The sequence below is a fragment of the Aegilops tauschii genome, chromosome 4 (genome assembly GCF_002575655.3).
Source record: "Aegilops tauschii subsp. strangulata cultivar AL8/78 chromosome 4, Aet v6.0, whole genome shotgun sequence".
Lineage (NCBI taxonomy): Eukaryota > Viridiplantae > Streptophyta > Magnoliopsida > Poales > Poaceae > Aegilops > Aegilops tauschii.
The window spans coordinates 246,238,857-246,260,698 of NC_053038.3; positions in this window are offsets into that span (position 1 = coordinate 246,238,857).

Consider the following 21,842-nt stretch of genomic DNA (forward strand, 5'->3'; position numbering starts at 1 on the left):
TCAATCTAGGCCCTCTCCGGCACCCTACCGGAGGGGGCCATCATCACCGGAGGCCATGGAGGAGGATCCCGGAGGGGCATCATCGCCATGAAGGCCAAGGACCAGAGGAAGAACCTCTCCCTATCCAGGGGGAGGCCATGGAGGAGGAAACACAAGGGAGAGGACCTCTCCTTCTCTCTCTCGTTGGCGCCGGAGTGCCATCGGGAGGGGAATCATCGCCTCGGTGATCGTCTTCATCAACATCACCATCATCATATCTTTTACGCGGTCTACTCTCCCGCACCCCGCTGTAATCCCTACTTGAACATGGTGCTTTATGCCACATATTATGATCCAATGATGTGTTGCCATCCTATGATGTTTTGAGTAGATATCCTTTGTCTTTGGGTTGATTGATGATCTAGATTGGTACGAGTTGTATGTTTTATTTTGGTGCTGTCCTATGGTGGCCTCCGTGTCGCGCAAGCGTGAGGGATTCCCGCTGTAGGGTGTTGCAATATGTCCATGGTTTACTTATTGTCTGCGTTGCTTGAGTGACAGAAGCATAAACACGGATAAGTGGGTCACGGCGTATGGGATAAAGGGGACTTGATGCTTTAATGCTATGGTTGGGTTTTACCTTAATGATCTTTAGTAGTTGCGGATGCTTGCTAGAGTTCCAATCATAAGTACATATGATCCAAGACGAGAAAGTATGTTATCTTATGCCTCTCCCTCATATGAAATTGCAATAGTGATTACCGATCTTGTTGACAATTGCCTAGGACAATTCCGCACACCGACCCATCATTATTCCACACTCGCTATTTATAATATTTAGTAATATATTCTAACTTTATGATAACAGCACCTACTTTTATATTTTAGTTCTCCGATATCATGCAAAGTTATCCTCTTCACACCCACAACGTAGTTTCATTTCTCGTATCTAGTTCGAAGCAAACGTTCGGTGTACGTAGAGTCGTATGAGTGGCAGATAGGACTTGAGAGAATATTGATCTTACCTTTAGCTCCTTGTGGGTTCGACACTCCATACTTATCACTTTCACCTTTGGAAATTGCTACAATGATTCCCTGCACTTGGGGATTATCACATAACGTCTTCTAAAAGTAGCTAGGAACTTGACGTCGCAGTCCGACAGATAGTCTTGGCACTCCATGTAGACGCAATATTTCCCTACAAAAGAGATTCACAACATGTGAAGTATCACCTATCTTATTCAATGGAATAAAATGTGCCATCTTGGAGAAACGGTCCACAACAACAAATACAAAATCTTTGTGATTTTGTGTTCTTGGCAAACCAAACACAAATTCCATACTAATAACTTCACATGGGTGACACGAAATATGAAGTGGCATATAGAGACCATGGGATTGAGCTTTAGACTTGGCTTTGCGACATGTAGAGAATCAATTGGTGTAGCGGGAGACGTCACGAAATATCTTTGGCCAAAAGCAAATGTTGGAGAGTGTGACACATGTCTTGTTTTAGCCAGAATGTCCCATAAGTCCACCATTAGCTTCCTGCAAATGCAACATACGAAGAGGTGACTCGTGTATGCAAAGCTTGTTAGTCCGCATGAGGTAGCCATCTTTGAGATAATATCGATCCCAAAATGTTTTTCCTTGGCACTTAGCATAAGGTGTAGCAAAGGAGACATCATGTGCATACAAGTTTTTATGTGCTCAAATCCTATGACATTCAATTCAATTTGAGTTACAAGAATGCATTTGCGGGAAAGAGCGTCCGCCACAACATTTTCCTTACCCTTGATATGCTTGATAACATAAGGAAATGTCTCAATGAACTCACTCCATTTGGCATGTCGCTTATTCAATTTGGTTTGACCTTTAAGGTGTTTAAGCGTCTCATGGTCTGTATGGATGAGAAATTCGTGAGGGTGAAGATAATGTTCCCACACACGCAATACTCGCACTAAAGCATAGAGCTCCATGTCATAAATGTGATAATTAAGTTGCGCTTCGGAAAGTTTCTCGCTAAAGTAAGCAATTGGCCGCTTCTCTTGCATTAACGCACCTCCTATGCCATCACCACTAGCGTCGCAATGTACTTCAATTATTTTATCAAAGTTGGGTAATGCAAGTAATGGATCATGTGTAAGAAAATTCTTAAGCTCATGAAATGAGGTATCTTGTGATTGTCCCCAAACAAATGGTGCATTCTTCTTACTCAATGCATGCAATGGTGATGCAATAGTGCTAAAGTCCTTAACGAAACGACGATAGATTCGGGCTAAGCCAAGGAAGGTACACACTTGTCGCAAGTTGGTTGGTTGTGGCCAAGTTTTAATAGCATCAATTTTATCTTCATCTACATGAACACCCTCAGATGACAGAACAAAACCCAAGAAAACAAGCTTGTCAACACCAAATGTGCATTTCTCCATATTAGCAGAAAGGCGCTCGTTTCTAAGAGTTTGCAAAATGGCTCTAACACGAGTGACATGATCTTCTAGAGATTCTGTAAACACGAGTATATCATCAAAGTAAGGAGAAAAAATATGCCAATGTATTTGCAAAGAACATAATGCATCACACGCATAAAAGTGTCGGGTGCTTCGGATAAGCACATAGGCATGACCAACCACTCATACAAGCCAAACTTGGTTTTGAAAGCGGTTTTCCATTCATCACCTTCTTGAATGCGGATTCGGTAAGGCCACTTTTAAGATCAATTTTTGAGGAAATGGTGGCTCCGCTAAGCTCATCTAGCATATAGTCAAGGCGTGGAATGGCATGCCTATAGTGCACGGTGATAGAATTTATGGGACGACAATCAAATCACATGCGAAAACCACCATCCCTCTTAGGCAGAAGAATAACCGGAACGACACAAGAACTTAAGCTTTCACGTACATGCCCATTGTCAATGAGGTGTTGTACTTTCCTTTGTATTTCCTTGGTTTCTTTGGGGTTGACGCGGTAGGCTGCCTTGTTCGTTAAAGCTGCGCCGGGGATGAGGTCAATGCGATGTTTGATGCCTCGTAGTGGAGGTCGACCCAGAGGTAGCTCATCGGGAAATACACCCACGAACTCCTGCAATAGACCAGTAAGTTTGCACGTGCAATGCACGTCTCAATCAAACAATGTCAAATTTTGCGGATATAAAATCTTGAATTCAAACTTTCGGATGACACAAATCAATGGCAATAGACTGGCTGAACAACTTCTCCACAAAGAATGTAAGGGCGTAGCCTATTTATTCTATTCCTACAAAGATTTCAGAATGTTTATTTCCTCGGGCTAAAATCAAAGTAACATCTGTACATTTTCCAAGTGGACATGGCGTCAATGCAAAGTTGGGACAAAGATACACAAAAAATAGGAGTCTTGGCTGAACTAAACTAGTTTTCTTCTTGGATTAGAGCTGCTTGTTATCTTCAAAATTTGAAGGCTCGGCGGCTGCGGTAAAGCCGCCCATGCCATAGTGGGCACCGCCTGTGAGCAGAAAGAGTCAGATTTTTTGCCCCATTCTTAGTTTATCTCAGCTTCTCATGGGGTGGAACTATAGTTTAAACAAACAGTATATATTGTGTATATATATGTAGAACATCTAGAAGTTAAAAACAGATCAACAAAGCGTTGTTCATGGTAAGGAATTGGAAAGAAGGAATTTAACATTTTCTCTATGACATGGATGGCATGAAAGCAACCCTTTCTCTACCATATGCTTAGTTCTGACAATATTAAACATGAGTTAAAAATGTCATGGTGCTTCAACATCTTAGCAGAGCAGAAAGGCTACTATTCTAGACTGGGAAACTATACAGTATAAGGAAATTGGGCATGTGCAGATCAAGGAGTATAATAATTATTGTTTCGTAAAGCTAACCAAGACTTGAAAAAGAACCCACACAAAATTTAGGATGACCAGAGCCACCCTTCCTAACTAAGATGAATATACAAGAAATGATACTAAATTAACACCGGATACATAAGTAAGTTTAATGCCTAAAATGAAGGAAATGCATAATGTCATTGCGCTTTTAGTTATTCATGTGCAAATTCAAAGCACGATCTGATGAAAGAAACAAAGATTCAAAGTTATCAATTGATACAAAATGTGCTGAAAAAATACAGACTATGCGAAAAATAAATTAATACGATGTAGCCTTTCTGCACAATTCAACAACAAGCATGATGCACTTTATTAGAAGAAAAGCAACAGCATAAAATCCTGGCAAATTTAAGAAGAGAGAGATGTCTCTAAGATCTATTGAAAGATCTTACCACTACTTGGAATGGAGTCAATTTTACTAGCAGATGCAAGGACATAGCGCATAACACTAGATGGGTTCTCACACACTTCTCTGATGTCTCTTTTCTTAGCTAAAAGCGCTAAGTTTTTCTTGTCACTCATCGTAGAGGCACTCAATTTGGGCTTGTGGCGCTCGCTCTCTTTTTGGTGTCTCACTCTCTCACTATTCTCTCCATGATGGGTGGATGCTTGGTTGTCGTCGATCATTTGACTTGGTGATAAGTGCATTTCCTATTCACATTTTGGCACACAAATACACCATTTCTTGTGATCCGACGATCCATTCCTATTCATATTTTGGCACACAAACACACCATTTCCTATTCATATTTTACATTTTTTGACAGAAAGGTTACAAGCTCTTATGAAATCTGAATATTATAAGTACTACACATCTCAATTCTGAACATTATAAAGTACTGAACATTACACTACTCAAAGATTATAGAAATTTGGAGAATAGAGATAGAGGGAGAAAGAGAGATAGAGAGAGATGACAGCAGCAAGTTGGCGAAGAGGAGCAGCTGGGCATCAGGGGCGTTGGGGAGAAAGTGCAGCAGTAGGAGGCATTGAGAGGAGAAGGTGCAGCAGTTCGTGGGAGAATAAGGGGGCGCAAGGAGAGAGGTAGAGAGCAGTAGCAGCGGCAGGTTGAAGAGCAACACCAGGGGGACGTGAGAGGAAGGAGTAGCAGCATGAGCAAAAGAAGGGAAGAGAGAGGAACAATAGTAGGGGTTGGGAAAGAAGAAGAGTAGCAGCAAATGTTAGATAAAATGAGATAAAACGAGACACGAGAGACACAGATTTTTACGTGGAAACCCTTGCGGGAGAAAAACCACGGACGCACGAAGGCACAATCACTATGAGGAGGAGTATTACAAGCACGAGATGACAGGCCGTCTTTAGGTGCGACTACATGGGGTATATATGAGGGCAATACATGAGAGTCCTTGAAGGACAAGTAAAAGAGTTGTACTCGTACGCATCGGTACCAACCCAAAAACCCACACTGTGTGTACTACGTCTAGTCCAATAAGGTAGAATTTGGATCATAATTTAACAATCTCCACTTTGAGCCGAATTCCCTCCAGTAGTCGAAGAAAGTAGATAACTCCATCCAAATCAGCATAAACACCTTGTGCGTCAAAGTCCATAGGACTAGTGAGAAATACCAACTAAGCCTGAGCAAAACTGGCTTTGTCATCATGTTAGCAGGATTATCATGAGTACTGATCTTGCATACCTTCAAATTGCCTACAGCAACAACATCTCGAAAATAATGAAATTTGACACAATGTGCTTTGTCCTCTCATGATACATTGGATTATTTGTAAGATATATGGGACTTTGACTGTCAGAAAATATGGTAGGGCAAGATGAATCTCCACAAAGTTCAATGTATAAACCTTTCAACCAAATAGCTTCTTTGCATGCCTCAGAAATAGCCATATACTCGGCATCAATAGTGGAACAAGCCACAATAGACTGCAAAGTTGCTCTCCAACTCACAGCACAACCACCAATGGTGAAAACATAACCTGTGAGTGATCTTCTCTTATCCAAATCACCAGCAAAATCAGAATCAACAAAACCAACAAGTCCATCTCCAGTTTTCCCAAACTGTAAATAAGCATTAGAAGTACCTCGCAGGTATCTGAAAATCCACTGAACTGCTTTCCAATGCTCTTTTCTAGGATTAGCCATGTATCTACTGACAACACTCAGTGCATATTATAAATCCGGACGAGAACAAACCATGGCATACATAAGTGAACCAACTTCACTCGAATAGGGAACTCTAGACATGTACTCAATATCTGCATCTGACTTAGGACATAAAGCTGATGATAATTTGAAGTGTGCAGCTAACGCTGTACTCACCGGCTTGGCATTATGCATATTAAAACGATGAAGAACTTTATCAATATATCCCTTCTGACTTAGATATACTTTTCCACACGGTCTATCTCTGGATATTTCCATGCCAAGTATTTTCTTTGCTGCACCCAAATCCTTCATCTCAAATTCTTTACTCAATTGCTTCTCTAGTTCATTAATCTCTGATATACTTGATGACCCACAAGTATAGGGGATCAATTTTAGCTCTTTTCGATAAGTAAGAGTGTCGAACCCAACGAGGAGCAGAAGGAAATGGCAAGTACTTTTCAGTAAGGTAATGTCTGCAAGAGCTGAAATTGTAAGTAGCGAGGTGTTTGATAGCAAGTTAATTTGTAACGAGCAAGTAGCGATAATTGTAACAAGTATGTAGCAAGGTAGCCCAATCCTTTTGAGGCAAAGAACAGGCCAAAACAGTCTCTTATAATGAGCAAAGCATTCTTGAGGGTACACGGGAATTTCATCTAGTCACTTTCATCATGTTGGTTGGATTTGCGCTCGCTACTTTGATAATTTGATATGTGTATGATTAACCCTCCCGCAAGCATCCGCAACTACGAGAAAAGTATTAAGAGTAAATTCTAACCATAGCATTAAACTCTAGGATCCAATCGGTCCCTTACGGAGTAGTGCATAAACTGGGGTTTAAGTTTCTGTCACTCTCGCAACCCACCATCTATTTACTACTCCACAATGCATTACCTTAGGCCCAAATATGGTGAAGTGTCATGTAGTCGATGTTCACATGACACCACTAAGGGAATCACAACATACATACCATCAAAATATCAAACACATATCAAATTCACATGATTACTTGAAACATGATTTATCCCGTGACATCAAGAACAAAAGTAACTACTCACAAACAATGAACATGCTCATGATCACAGGGGTATTAATATGCATAATGGATCTGAACATATAATTTTCCACCAAATAAACCATATAGTAATCAACTACAAGATGTAATCAACACTACTAGTCACCCCCTAGCACCAATCTATTGTTCCGGTAACAAGATTGAATACAAGAGATGAACTAGGGTTTGAGAGGAGATGGTGCTGGTGGATATGTTGATTGATATTGCGGAGAGTTGTTGGTGATGATGATGATGATTTACCCTTCCGGGAGGGAAGTTCCCCTGGCAGAATCGCTCCGCCGGAGGGCAAAAGTGCTCCTGCCCAAGTTCCGCCTCGAGACGGCGGCGCTCCCTCCCGAAAGCCTTCTCCTCCTTTTTTCTAGGTCAGAATGACTTATATACCAAAAGATGGGCACCGGAGGTGGGCCGAGGAGGCCATAACCCACCAGGGCGCACCAGGGGGTCCTGGCGCGCCCACCTGGTGGGCCTCCTATGGTGTTTATTGGCTCCAATATTCCTCAAATAATTCATAAAACTTCTCCGTGAAGTTTCAGCTCATTTGGAGTTGTGTAGAATAGGTGGCCTGACGTAGCTTTTCTAGGTCCAGATTTCCAAAATTATGAGAGAAAAGGCATTAGAATTACTCCAAAAAGCATTATTATGGATAAAAACATTATAAATAACAGCAAGGAAACATTATGCAAAATGGAAGTATCAACTCCCCCAAGCTTAGACCTCGCTTGCCTCAAGCGAAAACCGAAATTGAAAACATGACCACATGCTTTGAGAGAGAGGTGTCGATAAAAACAAAATACAGACATAGAAGCATCATGTTGATTATTATAACAACAATAAATGTAAACATATGACTTTTATCATAGAACTTGCATCATATACTACAGTTCATCACACAATCGAAGTATCAAGCAAAAACTCCATTGTTCTCAGTCAACTTTGTGATACGTCTCCAACGTATCTACTTTTACAAACACTTTTGCCCTTGTTTTGGACTCTAACTTGCATGATTTGAATGGAACTAACCCCGACTGACGTTGTTTTCAGCAGAATTGCCATGGTATTACTTTTGTGCAGAAAACAAAGTTCTCGGAATGACCTGAAACTTCACGGAGAATATTTTTGGAATTAATAAAACATACCGGTGAAAGAATCAACACTAGCGGACCCACACCCTGTCCACGAGGGCGGAGGGCGCGCCCACCCCCCTGGGGGGCGCCCCCTGCCTCGTGGGCCCCCTGAGGCTCCACCGACGTCAACTCCAACTCTATATATTCATGTTCGGGGAGAAAACAATCAGAGAGAATGATTCATCACGTTTTACGATACGAAGCCGCCGCCAAGCCCTAATCTCTCTCACGAGGGCTGATCTGGAGTCCGTTCAGGGCTCCAGAGAGGGGAATCCATCACCGTCGTCATCATCAACCTTCCTCCATCACATATTTCACGATGCTCACCGTCGTGCGTGAGTAATCCCATCGTAGGCTTGCTGGACGGTGATGGGTTGGATGAGATTTATCATGTAATCGAGTTAGTTTTGTTAGGGTTTGATACCTAGTATCCACTATGTTCTGAGATTGATGTTGATATGACTTTGCTATGCTTAATGCTTGTCACTAGGGCCCAAGTGCCATGATTTCAGATCTGAACCTATTATGTTTTTCACGAATATATGTGAGTTATTGATCCTATCCTGCAAGTCAATAGTCACCTACTATGTGTTATGATCCGGTAACCCTGATGTGACAATAATCGGGACCACTCCCAGTGATGATCGTAGTTTGAGGAGTTCATGTATTCACTAAGTGTTAATGCTTTGGTCCGGTACTCTATTAAAAGGAGGCCTTAATATCCCTTAGTTTCCAATAGGAGCCCACTGCCCCGGGAGGGTAGGACAAAAGATGTCATGCAAGTTCTTTTCCATAAGCACGTATGACTATATTCGGAATACATGCCTACATTACATTGATGAACTTGAGCTAGTTCTATGTCACCCTTTGTTATAACTGTTGCATGAGGAATCGCATCCGACATAATTATCCATCATTGATCCATTGCCTACGAGGTTTTCACATACTGATCTTTGCTTAGTTAGTTTTCCGTTACCACTGTTACAATTACTACAAAGTTGCTACTGTTACTTTTGCCACTGCTACCGTAACTTCCATACTACTTTGCTACTAAATACTTTGCTGCAGATATTAAGTCTTTCAAGTGTGGTTGAATTGACAACTCAACTGCTAATACTTGAGAATATTCGTTGGCTCCCCTTCTGTCGAATCAATAAATTTGGGTTGGATACTCTACCCTCGAAAACTGTTGCGATCCCCTATACTTGTGGGTTATCACTTTGCAACTACAATTCATCCTCTTTTCAGGAAGAGTCATGTGTCGGAGCCTTTTAAGCAAGTCCACATACTCAACCATCATATGGTCTTCTATGATTGCTAACACTCACCTTGTACCCATGAGCAAAACGTTTCAACCGGACACATAGAAAGATAGGGGCTTATAATTTCGCCTCCCAACATACTCACCTCAAGGGTGATGTTATCAATAATAACTCATGCTATCTGTATTCAACTAGACATATGTGCCTAGATCTTTCCTCACCACATGATGCTTGCCAAAATAGAAAAATAAAAGGAATAGAAGGAAAACTTTGACTCTTTGCATAGAAGTAAATACATCAAAATAAAAGATAGGCCCATCGCAGAGGGAAGCAGAGGTTGCCATGCGCTTATTTGTTTGCTTGCTCTATCCCTTAGTGCAAGAGAACGTCACGTTGTATTGCCCCTTAAGATGACAACCTTTATTATGCAGTCTGTCGCTTTTATTCTTTGTCATCCAAGTTCAAACAACGCTCAATTTTCTCTTACACTAAATGATCTTACATATTTAGAAGCAATTTTTATTGCCTTTTTGCACTGATGACAACTTACTTGAAGGATCTTGTTCATTCCCTAGGTAGGTATGGTGGACACTTGAAAAATATTTGGGTTAAAGGGTTTTTGGATACACAAGTAGTATCTCTACTTAGTGCAGAATTTTTGGCTAGCAAAGATAGGGGCAAGCACCACATGTTGAAGGATCTATGACAATATGACTTCTATGTGAATATAAACAAACATAAACCATTAAGTTGTCTTCCTTGTCCAACGTCAACAATTTTGGCATATAATATTTTGATGAGGGTTCACAATAACAAAAGATTTCTAGGATAGTATATTTATATGTGAATCTTCCCTTCCCTTATTAATTCTTTCATGAGTTGCATCATTGACTAATGCTATGTTTCTCAATCTCTAATAAAATTCTCTTACTTATAGTTTCCCTTATGTGGTGCTATCACCTACCATAGGATTAGTATATAATCTTATTGATTTATTTCCTTTCTCTTTTTCTTTCTTTCTTATTTCTTTTCTTTATTTGAAACATGAGAGTAAAGAAAGTAAAACTTGAATTAACTTTATTATATAACTTCCACACGATAACAATGATAGATCACTAAGCAGACTCTCAAAGAAGAAAAGATCGAACTAAACTTTATTCATCTAAGCAAAAGATTGAACTAATATAAGTAAAAGCAAAAAGATAGTGGGATGATACGGTACCGGGGCACCTCCCCCAAGCTTGGCGGAAGCAAAGGGGAGTGCCCATACCCGATACTCAGTTCTCCTTTGGTGGCGAAGAAGGTGATGAAGCGATCCTGTCCTTAAGGGTCAAGAGATCCTGCAGCCGACAAACGACGTTCCAGAGATGGATAATATGCTCTTGATGCAAAATATTTTGTATGTGAACTATTTCAAAGACACGAAAAACTTCAATCTCAGCAGGAGTAAGGTGAGTAAGGTAGGGTTTAAGGATATCTTCCTCCTCCTCCTCGGCCAGCAGTGCTTGTGTTGTCACCGGGGATGGATCTACGGTAGCTTCCTTGACCTTGTCTCCCTTGATGGTGACCGTAGGCTCTTTCCTCTTCGTCTCGATCTTCATTAGCCAAGCATCTTCTTCCATGTGGTTGGAGGAGCAGGAAGACATAATACCTAGCTTGATAAACCTGATCGGAAACAATAAGAAATGAGAATAGAGGATTTTCTCCGCGATACGGTGGTTAACAGGTTCAGGAAGTATATATAGATTTTTTATCTTGGACGACAAGCATATGGAAGAAAAATGGAGTACGGGAGGTATCCCAGGTGGGCACAACCCACCTGGGCGGACCAGCACCACGCCAGGCTTGCCTGGCACACCCTGGTGCCTTGTGCCTACCAGGGGATGCTTCCTAAAAGTTTCTTTATTTACAAAATTTTAAAATATTCCAAAATTGATAAAAAATATTTTTGTAGATTTTTCGGAGTCCGTTTTTACTTACCATATCACGTACCTCCTTATTCTGAACATTCTGGAGTGTTCCGGAAGAACTCTTTTATGTGTTCTTCCGGTGTCGAAGTTTGGATAGTATTACTTTCAACATTAATAGGCGTACCTGAGATATAATGCTTTATTCGTTGCCCGTTGACAACCTTCGGGTTAGTGCCTTTGAAATTATTTATTTTGATGGCTCTAGACTGGTAAACCTCCTCGATGACATAGGGGCCTTCCCATTTGGAGAGGAGTTTGCTTGCAAAGAATCTAAAACGAGAGTTGTACAAAAGAACATATTCTCTGACTTTAAACTCACGTTTTTAATTCTTTTGTCATGCCATCTTTTAACTTTTTCTTTGTAACTTTGCATTTTCATATGCTTGGGTTCTCCATTCATCTAATGAGCTCATATCAAATAACCTCTTTCACCAGCAAGTTTGAAATCATAGTTGAGTTCTTTAACTGCCCAATATACTTTATCTTCTAACTCAAGAGGTAAATGACAAGCTTTTCCATAAACCATTTTATAAGGAGACGTACCCATGGGATTTTTGTATGCTTCTCTATAAGCCCAAAGTGCATCATCTAATTTCTTAGACCAATTCTTCCTGGACCTATTAACAGTCTTTTGCAAAATTAATATTATCTCTCTATTGCTAAGCTTAACTTGACCGCTAGACTGAGGATGATAGGGTGATGCAATTCTATGGTTAACATCATATTTAGCAAGCATTTTACGGAAAGCGCCATGAATAAAGTGTGAACCACCATCAGTCATTAAATATCTAGGGACTCCAAACCTTGGGAAAATAACTTCCTTAAGCATTTTAATAGAGGTGTTGCGATCAGCACTACTGGTTGGAATAGCTTCTACCCATTTAGTAACATAATCAATAGCAACCAAAATATGTGTATACCCATTAGAGGAAGGAAAAGGTCCCATGTAATCAAATCCCCAAATATCAAATGGTTCAATAGCAAGTGAATAATTCATAGCCATTTATTGACGCTTACTAATATTACCTATTCGTTGACATTCATCACAAGATGAGACAAACTTACGGGCATCCTTGAAGAGAGTAGGCCAATAAAACCCAGATTGCAATACCTTGTGAGCAGTTCTATCTCCAGCATGATGCCCTCCATAAGGTTCGGAGTGACATTTCCGTAGGATTTGTAACTGTTCATGCTCAGGTACACAACGTGTAATAATACCATCTACTCAATCTTTATAAAGATGTGGGTCATCCCAAAAGTAATGTCTTAAATCATAGAAGATTTTTTCCTTTGCTGGTAAGTAAAGCTAGGTGGTAAATATTTAGCAACAATGTAATTAGCATAGTCAGCATACCAAGGAGTACTATTAGAAACATTTATTACAGCTAATTGCTCATCCGGAAAACTATCATCAATAGGTAGTGGGTCATCAAGCACATTTTCAAGCCTATACAAGTTATCAGCTACGGGGTTCTCAGCTCCTTTTCTATCAATGATATGTGTATAAAATTCTTGTAACAAGAGAACCCAACGAATAAGTCTAGGTTTAGCATCTTTCTTTTCCATAAGATATTTAATAGCAGCATGGTCTGTGTGAACAGTTAGTTTGGAATCAACAATATAAGGTCTAAACTTATCACAAGCAAACACCACTGCTAAGAATTCTTTTTCAGTAGTAGCATATATAATTTCTTTGAGCACTGTCTAGAGTTTTGCTAGCATAATGGATAACATTCAATTTCTTATCAACTCTTTGTCCTAGAGCAACACCAATAGCATAATCACTAGCATCACACATAATTTCAAAAGGCAAGTTCCAATCAGGTGGTTGAACAATAGGTGCAGATATTAGGCCTTTCTTGAGTGTTTCAAAGGCTTCCAGACAATCATCATAAAAAACAAAAGGAATATCCTTTTGCAAAAGATTAGTAAGAGGCCTAGAAATTTTAGAAAAGTCTTTAATAAACCTCCTATAGAAACCAGCATGACCTAGGAAACTACGGATACCTTTGATGTCCTTGGGACATGGAATTTTCTCAATTGCATCAACTTTAGCTTGGTCCACTTCAATACCTCTTTCAGAAATTTTATGACCCAAGACGATGCCTTCATTAACCATAAAGTGGCACTTCTCCCAATTGAAAATAAGATTTGTTTGTTCACATCTCTGCAAAACTCGATCAAGATTGCTTAAAAAATCATCAAAAGACTTCCCATAAACAGAGAAATCATCCATGAAAACCACAACAATCTTTTCACAAAAGTCAGAGAATATAGCCATCATGCATCTTTGAAAGGTAGCAGGTGCATTACATAAACCAAAAGGCATACGTCTATAAGCATAGGTTCCAAAAGGACAAGTAAAAGTAGTCTTTTCTTGATCAGGTTGAGATACAGGTATTTGTGAAAAACCAAAATATCCATCAAGGAAGCAGAAGTGTGTGTGCTTAGATAATATTTTAGGCATTTGATCAATAAAAGGCAAAGGGTGATGATCTTTTCTAGTTGCTTTATTTAATTTTCTAAAATCAATTACCATTCTATAGCCTGTAACAATTCTTTGTGGAATAAGTTCATTCTTATCATTAGGAACAACAGTTATACTTCCCTTCTTAGGGACACAATGAATAGGACTTACCCATCTACTATCAGCTATGGGATAGATTATACCTACTTCCAGAAGTTTTAATATTTCCGTTCTTACCACCTCTTTCATCTTCGGATTTAGTCGGCGTTGATAGTCAACAACTAGTTTAGCATCAGGTTCCATATTACTTTTGTGCTGATAGAGAGTGGGACTAATGCCCTTTAAATCATCAACAGTATATCCAATAGCAGCTCGGTGCTTCCTTAGAACTTTCAATAATCTTTCTTCTTCATGTTCTGAAAGGTTAGCACTGATAATAACAGGATATATTTTCTTTTCATCAAGATAAGCATATTTCAATGTGTCTGGTAATTGTTTTAATTCAAACACAGGATCACCTTTAGGTGGAGGAGGACCTCCTAGAGTTTCAATAGGCAAATTGTGTTTAAGTATAGGACGTTGTTCAAAGAAAATATTATCTATTTCATTTCTTTCATGCATATGTAAATCATTTTCATGGTTAAGCAAGTATTGTTCTAAAGGATCAGCAGGCGGCACAACAATAGAAGCAAGACCAATTAATTCATCCTTACTAGGCAATTCTTTTTCATGATGGTTTCTACTAAACTTGGAAAAATTAAACTCATGAGACTCATCACCAAAGCTAACACCCACAGTTTGTTTCTGGCAATCTATCCTAGCATTAACTGTGTTCAAGAAAGGTCTACCAAAGATGATGGGACAGAAGTCATCTTGCGGGGTACCAAGAACAAGAAAATCAGTAGGGTATTTTACTTTCCCACACAAGACTTCAACATCTCTAATAATCCCACAAGGTGATATGGTGTCTCTATTAGCAAGTTTAATAGTAACATCTATGTCTTCTAACTCTGTAGGTGCTATGTCTTCCCTAATTTCTTGATATAACTTGTAATGAATAGCACTCAGACTAGCACCCAAGTCACATAAACCATGATAACAGTGATCTCCTATTTTAATTGAAATGATAGGCAGGCCAACAACTGGTCTATTTTTTTCCTTTTTTCGGGTTTGGCAATTCTAGCAGCTTTTGCACAGATGTAGATAACATGCCCATCCACATCTTCTTCTAAGAGGTCTTTAACCATAGCAATATTAGGTTCAACTCTAATTTGTTCATCTGGTTTAGGTGTTCTAACAGAGCTCTTGTTAACCACAGTTGAAACTTTAGCATGTTCCTTTATCCTAACAGGGAAAGGTGGTTTCTCAATATAAGCAGTAGGAACAATTGGATCAACATTATAAAGTATAGTTTCTTCTTCGACTGGTACCAGCTCTCTAGTTTCTTCTTTAATAGTTGGGTGGTATTTAAGCCACTTCTCTTTAGGGAGTTCAACATGAGTAGCAAATGATTCACAAAAGGAGGCTACTATCTCAGAGTCAAGTCCATACTTAGTGCTAAACTCTTTAAAAGCATCGGTATCCATAAAAGATTTAACACAATCATACTGTAGATTTATACCTGAATCTTTACCTTCATCGAGTTCCCAATCTTCAGAGTTGCGTTTAATTCTTTCCAAAAGATCCCACCAGAATTCAATAGTTTTCTTTATAAAGGAACCAGCACAAGAAGTATCCAGCATGGTTTGATCATTACGAGAAAGACGAGCATAAAAGTTCTGAACAATAATTTCTCTCGAGAGCGCATGATTGGGGCACGAATATAACATTGACTTAAGCCTCCCCCAAGCTAGAGCGATACTTTCTCCTTCACGAGGCCAAAAATTATATATATAATTCCGATCACGATGAACTAGATGCATAGGATCAATTTTTTGGTGGAACTCCAATTTCAAACGATTCCAATTCCATGATCCAATATCATCGCATAGCCTATACCATGCCAATGCTTTTCCCTTCAAAGATAAAGGGAAAACCTTTCTCATCTCCGGGTAAACCCGCAAGCTTAAACAATCCACAAATTTGTTCCACATATATCAAATACATATCAGGATGTTCGGTTCCATCTCCTGCATAAGGATTAGCTAGCAGTTGTTCTATCATACCCGAAGGAATTTCATATTCAATATTTTCAGTGGGTGCAGTAGGTTGAGGGGCAATTAATTGTTGTTCCAGACGAGGTGAAGATACCCCGAACAAACCCCTCAAAGGATTGTTTTCATAGTAGCAAGTGACAATAAATTTCAGCACACTATATAAATGTTTCTTACCGAATTGCACTTACCAAGGACACTTCACTCCCCGACAACGGCGCCAGAAAATAGCCTTGATGACCAACAAGTATAGGGGATCAATTGTAGCTCTTTTCGATAAGTAAGAGTGTCGAACACAATGAGGAGCAGAAGGAAATGACAAGTAGTTTTCAGTAAGGTAATGTCTGCAAGTGCTGAAATTGTAAGTAGCGAGTAGTTTGATAGCAAGGTAATTTGTAACGAGCAAGTAACGATAATTGTAAAAAGTATGCAGCAAGGTAGCCCAATCCTTTTGAGGGAAAGGAAAGGCCAAAACGGTCTCTTATAATGAGCAAAGCGTTCTTGAGGGTACACAGGAATTTCATCTAGTCACTTTCATCATGTTGGTTTGATTTGCGTTCGCTACATTGATAATTTGATATGTGGGTGGACCGGTGCTTAGGTGATGTTCTTACTTGAACAAACCTCCTACTTATGATTAACCCTCCCGCAAGCATCCGCAACTACAATAAAAGTATTAAGAATAAATTCTAACCATAGTATTAAACTCTAGGATCCAATCGGTCCCTTACGGAGTAGTGCATAAACTGGGGTTTAAGTTTCTGTCACTCTCGCAACCCACCATCTATTTACTACTCCACAATGCATTCCCTTAGGCCCAAATATGGTGAAGTGTCATGTAGTCGACGTTCACATGACACCACTAAGGGAATCACAACATACATACCATCAAATATCGAACACATATCAAATTCACATGATTACTTGCAACATGATTTATCCCGTGACCTCAAGAACAAAAGTAACTACTCACAAAAATTGAACATGCTCATGATCAGAGGGGTATTCATATGCATAATGGATCTGAACATATAATCTTCCACCAAATAAACCATATAGTAATCAACTACAAGATGTAATCAACACTACTAGTCACCCCCTAGCACCAATCTATAGTTCCGGTAACAAGATTTAATACAAGAGTTGAACTAGGGTTTGAGAGGAGATGGTGCTGGTGAAGATGCTGATGGAGATTTCCCTCCCCAAGATGGGAGAGTTGTTGGTGATGATGATGACGATGATTTCCCCCTCCGGGAGGGAAGTTCCCCCGGCAGAATCGCTCCGCCGCAGGGCAAAAGTGCTCCTGCCCAAGTTCCGCTTCGAGACGGCGGTGCTCCTTCCCGAAAGCCTTCTCCTCATTTTTTCTAGGTCAAAATGACATATATACCAAAATATGGGCACCGAAGGTGGACCGAGTAGGCCAGAACCTACCAGGGCGCGCCAGGGGGCCTCGCGCGCCCAGGAGGGTTGTGCCCACCAGGTTGCCCCCCTCTGGTGTTTATTGGCTCCAATGTTCCTCAAATAATTCATAAAAATTCTCCGTGTAGTTTCAGCTCATTTGGAGTTGTGCAGAATAGGTGGCCTGACGTAGCTTTTCCAGGTCCAGATTTCCAGCTGCCGGAATTCTCCATCTTGGTGTGTTCCTTGTAAATTATGAGAGAAAAGGCATTAGAATTACTCCAAAAAGCATTATTATGGATAAGAACATTAAATATAACAGCAAGTAAACATGATGCAAAATGGACGTATCAATACTCTTTGCAGCAATTAGCATATCATCAACAGAACGGAGCAAATAAATAGTTGAACCATTGACAGTTTTCAAATAAACACAACTATCATATTAGACCTTTTGAAACCTTGAGAGAGCATAAAGGTGTCAAATCTCTTGTACCACTGTCTAGGGGATTGCTTCAATCCATAAAGAGATTTCTTTAACTTACAAACAAGCTTTTCTTTTCCAGGAATAACAAAACCTTCAGGTTGTTCCATATAAATATCCTCTTCTAATTCTCCATGTAAAAATGCAGTTTTAACATGCAATTGTTCAAGCTCAAAGTCATGCATGGCAACAATACTAAGTAAAGTGCGAATAGAGCTATGCTTCACAACAGGAGAAAAAACTTCGTTATAGTCAATACCTCGAATCTGGCTATAACCTTTAGCAACCAACCTTGCTTTATATCTTGTCTCATCATTACGATAAACACCTTCTTTCCTCTTGAAAAGCCACTTGCAACGAATAGGTTTCTTCTCTCTAGGTAATTTTACTAAATCCCAAGTGCCATTCTTTTCAAGTGATTCCATCTCATCATGCTTAGCAGTCATCCACTTATAACTATCACCAGAAATAATAGCCTCGGAATATGAAGAAGGCTCAACATTACCTTCAATTTCTTCTACAACAGATAAAGCAAAAGAAACAATATTGCACTCTTCAATTAACCTGTCAGGTTTATTAATCCCTCGCCTAACTCTGTCACGTGCAAGATTCCAACTGGGCGGAACAATAGGCTGATTTGGAGTGGGAGTGACATGATCATCATTAACGATGGATTCATCATGTGCATCAACAATTTCATTACCAGATGTATCACCTGAATCGATAACATGCTCCACCTGAACAGTAGGCTGCTGAATAGTAGTCTGCTGTTCACTCTCAACAGGAACATTAGTAGATGGAACATCATGTAACATAGCAGATTCATTAAAGATAATGTTTCTGCTAATAACAACCTTCTGGGTTTCGGGATTCCACAATTTAAAACCTTTAACACCAGACTTGTAACCAAGAAAGATGCACTTAACAGCCGGGCTCCAACTTTTCATTAGCAACATGAGCATAAGCAGTGCAACCAGAAACTCTCAACTGTGAATAATCAGCAGGTGAACTAGACCATACCTCAATTGGAGTTTTCTTATTAAGAGCAATAGATGGTGAACAATTAATGAGATAACAAGCAATGGAAGCAGCCTCAGCCCAAAAACGCCTATGCAAACTTGCATTGGACAACATGCAACGGGCTCTGGAAATAATGGTCCTATTCATATGCTCAGCAACACCGTTTTGTTGAGGATTATAAGGAACGGTGTAATGTCTGACAATGCTTTCAGACTTGCAATAACTCTTAAATTGCTCAGAACAAAATTCCATACAATTATCAGTGCGAAGTATTTTTACCTTATGTTCAGTTTGTCTCTCAATCATAATCTTCCACTCCTTAAAAGCTGATAATGCTTCATATTTATGCTTCAAGAAATAAGGCCAAACTTTTCTCGAATAATCATCAATAATAGTCAGCATGTAACTAGCACCACCTAGTGACTTCTTGCGAGATGGTCCCCATAAATCTGAATGCACATAATCAAGAATACCTTCAGTTGTATGAGTCGAAGTGTTGAACTTCACCCTCTTGTGTTTGCCAAAGATACAATGCTCACAAAATTTCAGTTTATCAGGTTCATATCCACCAAGAAGACCTCTCTTATTAAACTCTGCTAAACCAAGTTCACTCATATGTCCAAGACCCATATGCCAAAGGTTAGCAGCATCACAATCAGAATTCTTTGAAATAACTGGAGTAGCGTCACCTGAAACGGTAGAACCTTGAAGGTAATAAAGACCATTGGTCGAACTTAAGTCACCTTTCATCACAACAAGGGAGCCTTTGGTGACCTTCAAAACACTATCTCCACCTGAATACTTGTACCCCTTTGCATCAAGAGCACTCATAGAGATAAGATTTCTCTTCATGTTCGGAATATACCGAACATCTGTCAAAGTTCTGATTGTGCCGTCAAACATCTTGATCGAACGGAACCTATGCCTTCAATCTTGCATGGTGAATTATCAAAACCCAAAACGGAACCAGCAGAAGTAGTGGAATCAAAAGTATTAAACCAATCTCTACGTGGACACATATGAAAAGTGCATGCAGTGTCAAGTACCCACTCATCATTGGTCTTAGCACATCCAACAATAACGACCAGAGCATCATCAGAACTATCATCACGAGCAACGTTAGCATAATTTTCAACTTGTTTTTACCTTTCCTCTTTTCTTTATTATGCAACTTGAAACACTCAGAGATGCCATGCCCGTCTCTCTTGCAATACCTGCAATACTTCTTGTCTCTGGATTGAGACCGGCCCCTCTAGCCGTTTTTACTTTTGCCTTTGTTTCCATTACGTGAGTTCTTCTCCTTTGTCCTGCGACGAACAGACAATCCCTCGGCTTGGGATGAACTCAAACCATCATGAGGCACCATTAATTTCATCTTCTCCTTAGAGTTCAAAGCTTCATAAACTTCATTAAGTGTGAGAGTATCACGACTGTATAATATGGTGTCTCTAAAATTGGTGTAAGAACATGGCAGTGAACAAAGTAACATTAAAGCAATATCTTCGTCTTCATACTTAACCTCCATTGCAGCTAGATCGGAGATGATCTCTTTAAATTCTCAAATATGATTCAAAACATTACCTTCCTCGGGTAACCTCTGCAGGAATAACTTTTGCTTCAGATGCATCTTACTGGTGAGATCTTTACTCATGCAAATCCCTTCCAGCTTTAACCATAGAGCGGCGGCAGTTTTCTCGCTGAAAACTTCCTGCAAAAGATTATTATGCAAATGGAGTTGAATTTTTGACAAAGCCTTACGATAAATTCTTTTCTCCTCACCGGTCCAGTCTTGAATTCTATTCTTCCCAAAAATATCCAGTGCTTCATCATAGTTGGGTTGTGCCAACAACGCACGCATCTTGACTTGCCATAGGGTAATCCTTGTGTCACGATCCAGCAGCGGAACATCATACTTGATGGATGCCATGAGTCGATAAATCTGTGTACACAAAGTAGTACACGCGATAGAAAAATTCTTGACAGAATTTCAAATGGGAGCAAAGAACCGGAATAAAACAGATAGCACCTCGTGGCTCACAGATGTGGATGTAGCAATTGAAAATCCAAACTGTAGCTTCACGTGTAGTGGTAGTCAACTAGTACTTGAGTAGATGACGTGTGAACAAACAACAGATCGGGTAGGCTTCAAATCGATCGTACCTGACGCAGTAGTACTGGTGCGCAGCGACCTGTGTATATTGCTCCGCCACGGTACTTGATCCCTCATGGAGTACAGTTGCAGACAACACTGTAGATGACGCACCCGTTGTCTGTCGGTCTCGGTGGATTAAAGCTACTGAGGAAATCGACCTTGCCTCGGACTTGGCGGATTGCAGGATGTGACAGCGCGCACAGAACGCCAACCCTAAGTCTCGCCTCTGATCCCGTATACTACAACTTGGCTCTGTATGCCACTTGTTTGATAAACGAGATAAAACGAGACACGAGAGACATGGATTTTTACGTGGGAACCCTTGCGGGAGAAAAATCATGGACGCACGAAGGCGCAATCACTATGAGAAGGAGTATTGCAAGCACAAGACGACATGCCGTGTTTAGGTGCGACTACATGTGGTATATATGAGGGCAATACATGATAGTCCTTAAAGGACAAGTAAACGAGTTGTACTCGTACGCGTCGGTAACAACCCAAAACCCACACCATATGTACTACGTCTAGTCCAATAAGGTAGAATTTGGATCATAATTTAATAGCGAACAGCAGGGGAGAAAGAGATTCAGCAGCGGTGAAAGTGCAACTATCCCTGGGTGGTTTTTGTAATTCCCAACAACATATAGCTCATTGAGCTAATGCTATTTCAAGATAAATATTTCAGGAAAGCTCAAAGATTGGCATGGCATGGATTAGAAAGTGGACCCCTCAAAATGCTAAGGACAAAAGGATT